General features: G+C 28.8%; 1 protein-coding gene and 1 non-coding gene across 2 annotated transcripts in view; one reads left to right on the top strand and one right to left on the bottom strand.

The window, feature by feature from the left end:
* LOC113386946 overlaps positions 1-13,655 on the bottom strand; it is a 729,443-nt gene that overhangs the window by 714,465 nt on the left and 1,323 nt on the right. The window lies entirely within an intron of this gene.
* On the top strand, positions 4,865-4,935 carry Trnag-gcc. The gene has a single exon. It is a non-coding gene; the product is annotated as a tRNA-Gly (tRNA).

Raw genomic sequence — 13,655 nt, 5'->3', positions numbered from 1 at the left:
AACCATTGGGTTACCATCTAAAAAATACGAAGTAAGGAAAAGTTTCAGCCCAACAGCTCATAGGACGTAAAGTTCCGATTGCTGTTCAAAAATAATAATAAAATATGTATAAACTATTCCTTTAATTATTTTAATTAATCAATACTTATATATGTAAACACATGCAGCACAATACTTGAAATTAAAAAAAAAATCAATTCTTTAATTAATTTCTCTTTCTGAGGAATCTTAACCTCCTGAACTTCATATTAATTTTTAGTCCAAAATTGTATATTTTTCGATATATATTTAAAAACAATCGAAACTTAACTTAGTGAGTCTAAGTCCTGATTTCGATTAGAACGTAATCATTTTAGAGATTGCAAATCCAAACGACTGTTCCACTTGTGTGTAAATTAATTTTTGCAATATCTGCAACATCAATGAATTCTTTATTTATGCAGCAATTCTATATTTCCAAATGAAAACTGGTACAAAGGGGAAAGATGAAGTATGTTTGTTCTTCTTTCTTCTTTGAACTTCATGTAATTAAAATTAACATACATTCATTGACTGCTTGTATTTTTTTTTACTTTTCCGCTGGCGATATAATCTCATTCTTTGAACAGCTGTAATATCTTTCTTGTCTAAAAATATTTTCCATTTTAAGAACTTCAAAGATTTATAGAAACTACGATGTTGTTTTATTATTTTCAAGGAACAGGGTAAAATATTTTTCTGATTCAGGCATTTTTCATTAAATCAAGATTTGGACTATGATGTAACTTTAAAATGTTTAATCATCTATGCCGATTTCCTTGTTGATATCGGAACGCATACAACGACAGATCTCTATTCATCGAAAGCGAATGGCGCACAGTTCTGCCGTAACGTATTTCCGTTGCATTTGTACGGAATGAAACCCTAGTCGCGCCTACAGAAGTTTTTTTTTTTCAAAAAAATTCAATAGGAGAAAACAAAAGATTTTTTGTTTAGAAAAATATTTTGTTAACGTATTATTATTTTGGTTGGCAATAAAACTATGCGAATAAAAAAAAATATATTAACAAGCTTTGTTCAAATGATTATGTTGTGTTGTGTTACATATTTCTTATAATAAAAGTCATTTTAAACCATTTTGGTAATCATAGCTATTGTTTTTTAACCTATTTTTATGTCTCGTACAACCTATCCCAGGGGTGTGGACAGTTGTGACACTCGCTTTTTTATTGTTTGATTTGTTTTTATGACTAATCCACTGTAAGAACAGTATTTCAGTATTTTCACAAAGATCTTCGAATGTAGACAAATGTTCGAATAACCATTTAATATACTTTTCACCAAATAACTAGTAAATTAACAAAATTATTGCTGATAAAAAGTGGTTCAACCGTACCCAGTCCCCCTCATGTATAAAGACAAAATTATGCTGTATCGGTATATCATAATGAATATTCCATAATTGGACACAAAACATGATAAAATGCAAGAGTTCAAAATAGTAATGCGTTTATAAACTCCCGTCTTGGTTGAGAAGTATGCCCTTAATTATGAGAGAATAAGCAAATAAGCTCGTACCATCGGCATTCGATCAAGAAACCCACATGTAGTTACGTTAGCGCCAAGAGTTAGAATAGTAGGTAAATTGAAAGATCAAGAAGTCTGAAGAAATAGCCAACTCTATATAAACCATAGTTGCTCTCGTAGACTATAATCGACGGAGACTATAATTAATGTCCGTAACAAGTACTTTATTGATGATACGGAGCCATTATCCGGCCATCCTGTACGTGGGTCGTGCCTAGTGCACATGCAAATAACTCTTATCACATAATAAGGGCAAATCTATGAGAATCGACAGGAAAAAACACAATGAAGGCAAGATGGAATTATTCTAGGAGGAATCGGGGTGAACAATAAATGACTAATGTTATGCACTAATAACTAATAAATCTTTTAAGTTTGTTCATTTTGGAATCAGAGGTCCTAGGTTACATCCCGCTTCAAGCAGTCTGATATCTGGCATCGGTTTTTACTTGGAAATAGAGATGGGAATATGATTCCAAGTAAAAATATCCCTCATCCGGATTTGTCGCATTAATAATTAGTCATCACTATTACAGATGTAATAATCAAATCGATTACATGCAGATTGAACAACTGTTTGAATTGCCATCTGTGATAAAGCATTACAGTTCTAATCGCTTATATATATATTTTTTTTATTATATTTTTAACAGCAATGGGCTGAAACTTCTCCTTAATTCGTATTTTTTTTAATGGTAACCCAATAGTTTATCCATCCATATTTGATGATTTTTGTTATTAGAATTAATATAATAGGGCTGACTTTTTATTGGTGCAGCAATGCCGGGCAAGGGCTGTTTTCACTTGGAAACATATTGCTATCTATATTTCCAAGTGAAAATCGTTGTCACTGCTGCCTGACAACAGGCTGCTCGAAGTGGGTATCGAATCCGGGACCTCTGAAACAGGTTCCGTCGCTCTTAACCGCTTACCTACGGGCGAGCCTATCGCTTATATACGAGGTCTGTTCAAAAAGTACCCGGAATTTTCGTTTTTTCAAAAAAATATTTATTTATTCGTCTACATTAATGTGGTCCCCTTCAAAGTAGTCCCCCCCAGATATAATACACTTATGCCAGCGTTTTTTCCAATTTTCGAAGCACCCTTGATATTCACTTTTTGATATGTCCTTGAGCACTCTCAGCGATTCGGCCTTTATTTCTTCAATCGAGGAAAACCGCCGTCCTTTCATGGGTCTCTTCAACTTTGGGAATAGGAAAAAGTCACACGGAGCCATATCTGGTGAATATGGAGGTTGGGGCATGACTACGGTATTGTTTTTGGCCAAAAAATTACGAACAAGCAACGACGAGTGAGCAGGTGCGTTATCGTGGTGCAACAGCCATGAATTGTTTTTCCATAAATCGGAGCGTTTTTTTCGGATTGCTTCACGCAAACGTCGCATCACTTCAAGGTAATACTCCTTATTAACCGTACGACCTTGTGGTAAGAACTCTTGATGCACTATGCCGTTATAATCAAAGAAAACAGTAAGCAAAACCTTGACATTCGATCGAACTTGACGTGCTTTTTTCGGTCTTGGCTCACCTGGGCTCTTCCATTGGGACGATTGGGCTTTGGTTTCGACATCATAACCGTACACCCATGTTTCATCACCAGTTATGACCCTTTCAAGCAAACTTGGATCGTTGTTGACGTCATTTAACAGCTCTTGAGCGATGTTCATGCGATTGCTTTTTTGGTCAAAATTTAGCAGTTTTGGAATGAATTTTGCTGCCACTCGTTTCATGCCCAAAACATTTGAAAAAATGTTATGACATGAGCCAATTGATATGCCAACTTCATCAGCAACTTCTCTAATTGTGATTCGGCGATCATTCATAACCATTTTTTCCACTTCTTTCACATTTTCATCGTTTGTTGACGTGCTGGGTCGACCGGAGCGTTCGTCATCTTCAACGTCTTCGCGGCCATCTTGGAAACGCTTATACCACTCGTAAACACTTGTTTTTTTTCATAGCAGACTCACCATAGGCTTTTTGTAACATTTCACACACTTTGTTACACTTTATTTCATTTTTTACGCAAAATTTAATACAAATTCTTTGACTTTTCAATTCTTCCATTGTAAAAATCGCCGAGCTCAGAAAAACACGTCGAACCTTAGCGACTACCACAGACAAAGTAAACAGTGAATATAGCTGAAAATTTCATCATACTTTAGGGGCATGTATACCAACACAATAAAAAAAAAATTTTGACAATCAGACACTCCAGACCCGCGAAATTTAAAAATTCCGGGTACTTTTTGAACACACCTCGTATAATAAATAATTTATAAAATATATACTAACTTGGAAATAAGAAACATAATTGCCGTAGTTATTAATAAACCTTAAAGTACAAGTAAAAAAAAACATTGATCAAAAATTCCTAATAATACTAGATTTATGAGACAATTTGAGCTCCTCTGTGGACTTGTAGTTATAAGGTTAAAGGTATGCAATTTCTATCGAAGGTCCCGTCTCGCGCAGTCTGATATCAATCAATAGTGACAATTTCATTTGGAAAAATAGGTAGCAATATGTCTCCAACAGTAAGTGAAAATTACTCTCACTCAGCACTGATGCATCAATTATAAAATTCATCATTATTACATAAATAGTGATAATAAAATTAATCACATAGAGATAGGACAAATGTTTAGTGTGTCATCTATAAAACCGACGTATATTATAAGCTCAATGGGCAAATTCTCAGATGAATTAACTACTTTATGCCACCGGTCCCTAATGTTGATGAATAGTCGCATAAATTGGTAGTCACAAAGCTTTCAAAAAATTTAAAGATTTGTACCTTAAAATAAAATTAGGGTGATGTCAAACTACTGTTATATGTCGACATTTGTGCTATATCGATATTAGGTTTTAGCATCAAGATTATGGAAAACGGTCAAATGACTAATGCATAACATAGCTACCAACTAATGCATAACATAGCTATATTATCTGAGAATTGGCCCATAGGTCAAATCATAATAAGACTCACGGAAACCCAAAAAAAAAAAAAAAAATAGGTTTCAAATACACAATTCGCATTCAAGTATATAAAAATATCTCAATTAGAAATCTGTTCTATTTTCGCAAGTTTTGTCGGAAAACGAAACTTTAGTGAATGCGATTTTTGGACCGAAATATACTTTCAGAAAATAAAAGTTTACAAAATACTGTATTTACATATTATTTAATGTGATTTATTTAAAACTAAATTATATACAATTTCATTAGTAATTTTACAATCGTGGAACTAGTACGCGCTGTAGATAGCGTGTTCTCAAGCATCGGTGGTTCAGTGGTAGAATGCTCGCCTGCCACGCGGGCGGCCCGGGTTCGATTCCCGGCCGATGCAAATTTATTTTACTTTTTTTCTGCTGATTATATTATATTAGTACATTTAATTACTTATTCAAGATAAAAAATTAATTATTGAATTCAATTTTTGAAAAGTAAATAAAATTTATCTAATGCATACTTATTAAGAAATTTTTTAGTTAAATAACTATCTAGTATCTGCTGGGCAATTTTAATATGAATATAGAAAAAAAGTTTGTTTACTGAAACATTATTTCAGAAATCAATCAATTAAACCTGGTGCATTTTGCTAAATTTGTCTTTGTTATATGTTACTCACAATTAAAAAAAAATTGTTTTAAAGTATCCTTCATTCATTTTTAATAAAATTATCTGATAAAGTTACCATGGCTCATGTAAAAACTTCTCTGATATCGTAGCTGATTGACGTGTTAAAAAGTAATAAATATTAAAGTTTATTATTTGAATTTTATTTTATTTTTATTTATTAAATATTAAGCATTATAGTTTACAGATACTTCATTTTTTATTTAGGAAAGTATGTTTATAAATTAATAGCAAATGTAAATTTATAGAAATCTCGCCACGGTAGAACGAATTTGTAAAAATAATTTATTTATGAAAAATAATTTGTTTATCTACTGAAGGACAGTCAAATTAGGATTCGAAAGGCTTTTTTTGAAAAACATAATTTGGTTTTCTTTCTATTATTGTCAAAAAGCTCAATATGCTCTTTCAAAATTTGTCTATATACCATTTAGCATCTGGAAAAATTACATTATATATATATATATATATATATATATATATACATATAAAATATATATAGTTGTTCATTCATAGCAAATGGCCTATACGCGTAAACAAAACCGTGGCAGATCATAAATTAATTTGAAGCTCCATTGACATTCTTTAATTAATACGTTTCAAGGAAAAATCACATTATACAATCAAAACTGTTCCCATCAATGTTAGAATATTCTACGAAGGCTGTCTTACGATTTTATCATTTTATGGTATTGACGTAAATAGAAACCAAAAGAGAACCAGGTTTATTTAGATAGAAAAAAGATAAACACAGACTAAAACAGACGATTTTAATCCCAGATTTTAGACAACAAATATTTTAACAGGTAGCATATAGAGGTATATACTAAAATTAAGATACCCATGTTTTTTTTTTCATGTATAGATAGAAAATGTCATTGAAGCAAGAAGTTAAATATTGTATATGGTACAGGAAAAAAATAATAACAATACGGACTTCATTTGACTATAATTTTGATGAAATATATTATGGGGGTAAAATTAATAGTCAGGACAAGCAAAGTATAGCATTTTGGAAAAAAAAATGTAAAAAAAGTTTTGTAAAAAAATATAAGAAAAATAAAAATAATTGAAATAGACCGTGGTAAAAATTATCGATCCTTCTAAATTAGAAAATTATTTTTTTTTCAATGTATCAAAATTTCATTTGTTAGAACTTTTAATGCAAATAGTAGGTTAATATATTTTTATTATTTGGTAAGACGTGAAAGTTTTTATTGATTTAAAAAATTTATTGTTTTTACTTTCTAGAAAAATCTTCTCACATTATGGGTTTTATTTTTTTCTGCTAAATCATCATTGCAAAAAGCTGCATGGCGCTATTAGGCCCTGGATACCCTGATACCCAAACAAAAGACCTAGTCTGGCATGTCTAAATGCATTTCCTTCGTTATATAAAAACGCAAACACACATATACACACACATAAAAAATAAATATATATATATATATATATATGTGTGTGTGTGTGTGTGTGTGTGTTGTGTGTGTGACTGTATATAAATGTGTGTAACTTAGTTTGGTGATATTTTAAGCAAAACTAGTGATCTTTATATTTAGACCAAAATAATTCATGTCAGGTCCCCTACTTGTATGTATATAGAACGTAAAACGTCTTACGTTGGAATATCGGCAAAGAGAACCATTAGAGCCATCAACGCCAAACATTCTTAAAAGTCTAGCTACAAAAAAGAAGAAGTATACACTCAACTTTAAGACTAAAGAAATACTATATATAAAATTTCATGTCTGCATCGTAAATGTAGAATATGATGCGGTTGTAATACTTATAAGATAAAAAAAAGTTATTTTATTACAATTTTTGAATACTGAGAACTGACGTCCAGTTAGTCTATCAAAGTAAGAAAAAAATAAAGAGACTGAAAGTGGATGCAATTGGAAACAAGTAAGAAATTTAAAATGTACAATGTTTAAAAACCAAACTTTAAACTATAGTGTAATCCTTTTTTATTTTATTTGAACAGCACTTAACGTTTCTATAAACTATTATAAATTTCTAAAAACGTCGTTTTTATAGATGGCCATTGCAAAACCAATCAATTGTACCATCTCTGTGTGATGAATTTTATTATTACATTTTCTGTAACATTGACGAAATATTATTGATGCAGCAATGCTAAGATATTTTCACTTAGGAACACATTGCTATTATATTTTAAGTGAAAACCGATGTCACTACTGATTGATACCAGGCCGCCAGAAGCGCGATAGAGCACAGGATCTTTGTTTCAAATCAAGGCGCTCTAGCCACTTTACCTACAAGCTCCTCATTGTGGTGAAAGATTGTATCGTTGAATTTTGTTCAAGATGAAACTTATTTAAAAGAAATGTATTATTTGTTCAGACTTTAACTTTGAATTTCTCAAATAAAATGGCAATTTGTATATTCATAACGTAATCGTTTTAAACCTTTAATCCATATTGATTATCTTTAGCAATATTTTATCAATATTTAAAAAGCTTTTACAAACAGCATCAGCACTATTGTTTTATCGAAAAACTATTAAATTATCTTTCGATTTCTATTGATCAATTCTTGAATACAAAACATTGAGGAAACAAATCGTTATTTCTAAACGGTTTAATTATGATAAATAATCGAATGATGGTCGTAGGTGTCTTCATATTGATAAATCTTTAAAATCGTTAATAAAAGAAACAGATATCATGTTTGTGGAAGCATTCTTACAATTTGACAAAGTTTGCAAATCACCTTTTATGAGTTATTATAGCAGTTGGATACCATTGTATTCTCATATACATACATACGTGCATGTATACATACAAACATACACACTCACGCACATCCATTTTTTTAATAAAATGGAGTTTGCAAGGTTTGCCAAATCGTTCAGAAACCTTTGAGAGATAAAGATATGCTAAAATCTTCACATTCGATTTTTTTACTATTACTATAACTAGCCCTACAACAAGTTAAAAATAAGCTTTATAATGCGATTTTCAGGTGCATTCTAAAATTTTTCACTCAGAAAGTTGATGAAGTAAAAGTTGGCATTGCATTCAGCATGCCAGATTGTGAAATATCACATGTAGTAAAAAATGTAGTAATTATTAGATAAGAACATTGAAGTTCTGCAATAGCTATTTCATATCTTAACTGAACTGTTGTAATTATCAGTCGTATTGAAATACCTAGATAATACATAATTAGTTGAAAAATTGTTGTTTAATTTCAGTACAATACTTGATACATGATTAATTAAACAATACTGATTAAATTACATGTAAGTCCTTTTATTCGACATTTTTTCAGATTTTCCATCAGAAAAATTTAAATCAAATAGATTCAAATATCCATCAGAAAAATTTACTCAGGCATAAGGAGAAGTTTAAAAGTTAATTCACCGAGCAAATAAAATTTAATAATAATACAAGATGCAATAAATTAAATTTTGATGATGCTTTTTGTACTTGTTCCAGGGGATTTTTTGAGTTACGATCTGTCTATATTAAAAAAAATATTTATTATTATTTTTTTATATCTTATAATTAGAATTTGGCTTGTTTGGAAAGCAATCAACTAGCTTCCTGAAAAGAAAATTGTCTTGGACAACATATTTTCATGCAGCAATTCCCAAGAAAGACTTGTATTTTTACTTGCAATATTATACGAATTTTATAGCCTCAAGTAAACATTTGATATACTGCTTGATATCGATTTAGCCGAGGTTAGGAACGAACTCGTTAGCTAAGGATTGCTAGTATCTCGCGGTCTTTCCATAAGAATATTAAAAAAATATGACTAACAAGTTTGACTACATGTACAGTCTTAACCAATATGGACGTACGGCATTTCGCTTTGGGGTAGCGCTAACCAAACCGATATAAGCATTTTGCAGAAGTCACAAAATAAAATTATTAAAAAATACTAGAAACGCCCAAGTATGTCCCAAATTGGCTGACTCATCAGAACTCAAATATGTTCACGGTAGCAGAAGAAATCAGAAGACATGTATCTAATTGTAAGTGCAAGTAGAAGTAGTAGAAGATCATCCGAACCAACTTGCCAAAGATTTGTTCTCATCATATACTCAAAAGACTCCAAAGAACTAGTTTTTCAGATTTAGTAAATAACATATAATGTAAAGTTATTATTACCGTTCTGTAATTTTATCTTATCCTAAAATGACTATCATTGGGTAGCATTTCAAAATCTTATATTTACATATTTGTCACAAAAATTACTGAATGTCTTACTAGGTAGATTGTAATTATACGGAAATAAAAACTAGAAGTTTGACTATATAAATGCGACGAGCGTTTTCCAATATTGCGCTAAAAATAAGGTCTGTACTTCATATATAAATCCATCATATTATTTCGCAACAAGAAATATTTAATTTTTATTATTATTGCCAAGTAGAGCCAATTCCAATAGAATTAACAACATAACACGAAAGTGGCCTTGATTCGGAACGGCGAATGCCCAAGAAATGTGAAAACATAAGTGACCAGCAGACGGCGATATGAAGAATTAACAAAATACCAAGAATATTTTCAGTAATAACAAAAGGCAATGAGACAAAAATAAAACTAGTGGTATATGACATCGTGCCTTGAAGCAAATTGCTGGAACTTTCCGTTCCATATATATCCGTTTTCAAATATATTATTATAAATACTGTAACTTTCATTAATCGTATTTTATAGACAAAACAAAAGAGCTTTTAAATTGGACGATGACGTTTATATAAGTTTACATGAAAAGTGATCGAGCAAAACTTAATCAAGCGGAATTAGAATGAAGGACCTTATCTTATATTTCTAAGAACTATATGAACTGAACAACAAACTAAAAATTAATTTTGTCACAAGTATATAAGGGAGTTTAAAATTTTAGCTAAAATTAAAATTAAAATCACATTTATTATCTATATTAAAAAAAATTTAAAATTACTATATTAAAAATGTTTTTCCCCAAAAACGATCGTTTCATCAATACAAGCACAAAGTTTTTTGAATCATTCTAATCGGATGCTCCGTTCTCTCAAAAAGTGCCATTATTGCACATAAGTTTCGTATCTTTGAAACTGTCTTTGCCAAAAACTAAACAGCACATCAATTTTCTTCTAAGGTATGCTAAAATATTCAGAAACCTTTGAAACGTGAAGATATGCAAATATTTTCATTTTAGATTTTTAGCCAATTACTATAACTTACCCTACGGGAATTTAATATAAAAAACTCGTTTAAATAAATGACCAAAATCTTCAAATTGAAAAACCGCAAATTACATGATTCAAGATTTTTTTTCATATTATTTTTTGAAGAAAAATTAGAACTTAGAAGTCCTATAAACTGTTGTGCTAATGTGACCTAATACTACGTCAGTTAATATTATATTATTACAAATTCTGTATAAGGCCGAATTTTTATCTATGCAGCAATGTCGGATGAGGACTATTTTTACTTGTTGCTATCTATATTTCCGAATGAAAACTGATGTCACTACTGCTTGACATTAGGCTGCTCGAAGCGGGTATCTTAAGAGTGAGTACGAATTAGAGTTTATAATATTTAATTATGTTTATAATATTTAGATCTAATTTGAGAAATACAATAAACTCGTAAAATATAATAAGACAGAGTATGTTATACGGACTTTATATAAGAGGATCAAAATATCGAAAATATAAATTAAGTATGTATATAAAAAATAGACCTAAATTTGATGAACTGATAAAAATACATATTAGCAGATCAGGGAGAAAAAAAAGTTATAGAAAGGTTGTTTTTGAAATTTTAATTAATATAATAAAACTCAAAAAATAATTATTAAGGAATCTAAGATAGAAAAAAAAATACTAGATTAAAAGATAGATAAGGCTTTACTAATAGAATCTTTAAAACTAGAATAATAGAATAAGTATATATACAATAATAGTAAGTAAACCAACACTACAAGTTTAAAAAAAATATATTGAACTATTATAAAATTTAAATATGGAGTTCTCATTTGTAACAGCAAATCCGACTTATTGGAAAAAAATCAATTTTCTAAAAACATTCAAGAGTTTATATTTTTATAATAATCGTAACATATAGCTTTTAAAGTATATGTTAATAAAGAATAACTTCTTATTAATTTATATTAATAAATCAATAATTATAATTAATTATGTATTCAAGCCATCTATGCATAATAATAAATATTATAACGTAGTAACTTACTCTAAGTTTTATAATAATATTAATTTTATTCTGATCAAATCTGATTGTATGTACTTGTTTTTATCTTATAATTAGAGGTAGAATTTTCACTACTTCTTATTCCAAGGCTAAATATCTGGTGATAGTTAAAGTCTTTTTGTATTTTTTGAAAATATAATTGTTATCGTTAATAAATTTAAATTTTTTGATTAGTAACCAAACTACTTTAGATAATATACTTTTTAGATTCGTAATCAGATTAAAGACTACAATTTGATTTGAATTATAATTCCTTAAAACTGAAATTTAGATTAAAGAATAGTCGTATGCATATATGATAACATCAAACCTATAGAATTGATGTCAAAGTACGAAATAAATTGATAAACAAAATATATTAGAATTTTAATATATGTGAAATATGCAAACGAAAAATTAATATTCTGCATTATAGTGTTGAACAATTTAATTACCCATAATTGAAAGAAATTTAAAGTAAAGGATGACTAAACATAATATTATTCAGATTTGAAGTAATAGTTATGAAAATTTATTATAGTTTAAACAATTGTTTCGTTATCTTATATACACATGTTGTGAATTCATGTAAGAATGTATTTTTATCATTAAATGTATTTAAAAATCTTATAAAAACAAAAAACAAAAACTGTTCATTAGTCCTGTTCATATTTTTAATAAGAAATGGAAAATATAAAAAATAAGATGACGTTTAAATTATTATTAAAGATCCATCAATACATAAGAAGTCATCGGATTAAAAATATATTATAGGATGTTCAGAAAAACTTTAAAAGTAACCCTTTGCAAGAATTTAATAAAAAAAATCTAATTTCTTTCGAATGACTTTTCGTTTTTGGTGTTGAGAACATGATCTCTTGGGTTTTATTTTTTGAAGATATTTTTTCATGGATATTTTATTTTTATATGTAGTCTTTAATATGTGAAAAAATACCATCGAATTAAAAAAAGTTATAAAAACTTAATTAAAAGCAAAAATAATCAGTTAAATACAATTTTATAAAAAAAGTGCCATAAGAATTAGTACTTATACAAATATTGCAGTAATCACATATAAATTCAATCATGTGAACTAATATTAATTAATAATATGAATAATTTATAAATCACCTTTGCATTTTTTGGCAAAATTACTTACACAAAAGGACTCGTTTTTGAATAGATAGTTCAAGAAAAAACTATTTTCTCGAAAATACATGAAAATATTAAATCTTCTCTAAAAAAAGGATTAAAATGACCAAACGGTAGAACATTAAATAGTATTCTCTGAACAAATTTTGTAATTACATTAAATAAAATTGTAATTTACTAATAATTTATTAAATTCTTCGAAGAAAAGTTTGGTTTCGCCAGAACATTCAATTTACTAATTATATGTTTTCTCGGCATTTCAAGTCATTTCGAATCGTTCGACAACAAAATTTAACTTTTTGTTGACGTTTACTCAAAAATGACTATTTTGAAAATGCAAACTTACTTATTATTGTTACAAGCCACTGCATTAGAACAAAATTCTATTTACACCAAGTTTCTTATTATTAATGATTTGTTAATGTCATTCACTTCTGTGAGGGCTAAACATCGAGTCACGTTAATAACATAAAAATTGATTTAGTTCGAATTTACGAATTAAATGGCGAGATAAGAGATTTTGTAACAAACACTATAATTTCTAAACATATTGATTATGATACTAACGCCAATGTTGCATAATACATTAAATTCATAGTAATAAAAACTGAACTTAGTTGGTATCATTGGTATTAGTAGCATAATCATATAGAAATTTGATTTTTAGTACCTAAATTACACGGGGAGACAAAAGACAATGTATAAAACAATAGAATATTCTATAAAAAAATATTATACTTCCTTAATATATTTTTACATGATATTTAAATTTCGTAGTAATAAAACCTAGACCTTACAATCAACAATTTAAGGAAAATAAAAGTTGGTATCATTGGTATCACTATCGTATAGATATCTAATTTGTAATATTCAAATTAAATTTAATTAAATTATATAAAAGGTACTACATTTAACTTCCCGTAGTTGATATAGTAATCGCAAAAAAATCGAAAATAATTTTTCTTTATATATCTTTACGTTATAGGATCTTCTGAACACTTTGGCATACCTTACAATTAGAATAAATGGTTGTATAGGAGTGTGTGTGTATGGAAGTATGTATGTATGT

The sequence above is a fragment of the Ctenocephalides felis genome, unplaced genomic scaffold (assembly GCF_003426905.1).
Source record: "Ctenocephalides felis isolate EL2017-DRISC unplaced genomic scaffold, ASM342690v1 CF-g0.4_SCAFFOLD_00845, whole genome shotgun sequence".
Classification (NCBI taxonomy): Eukaryota; Metazoa; Arthropoda; class Insecta; order Siphonaptera; family Pulicidae; genus Ctenocephalides; species Ctenocephalides felis.
The sequence above is the reverse complement of the archived record's forward strand: the minus strand, read 5'-3'. Positions and strand labels throughout refer to the sequence as shown.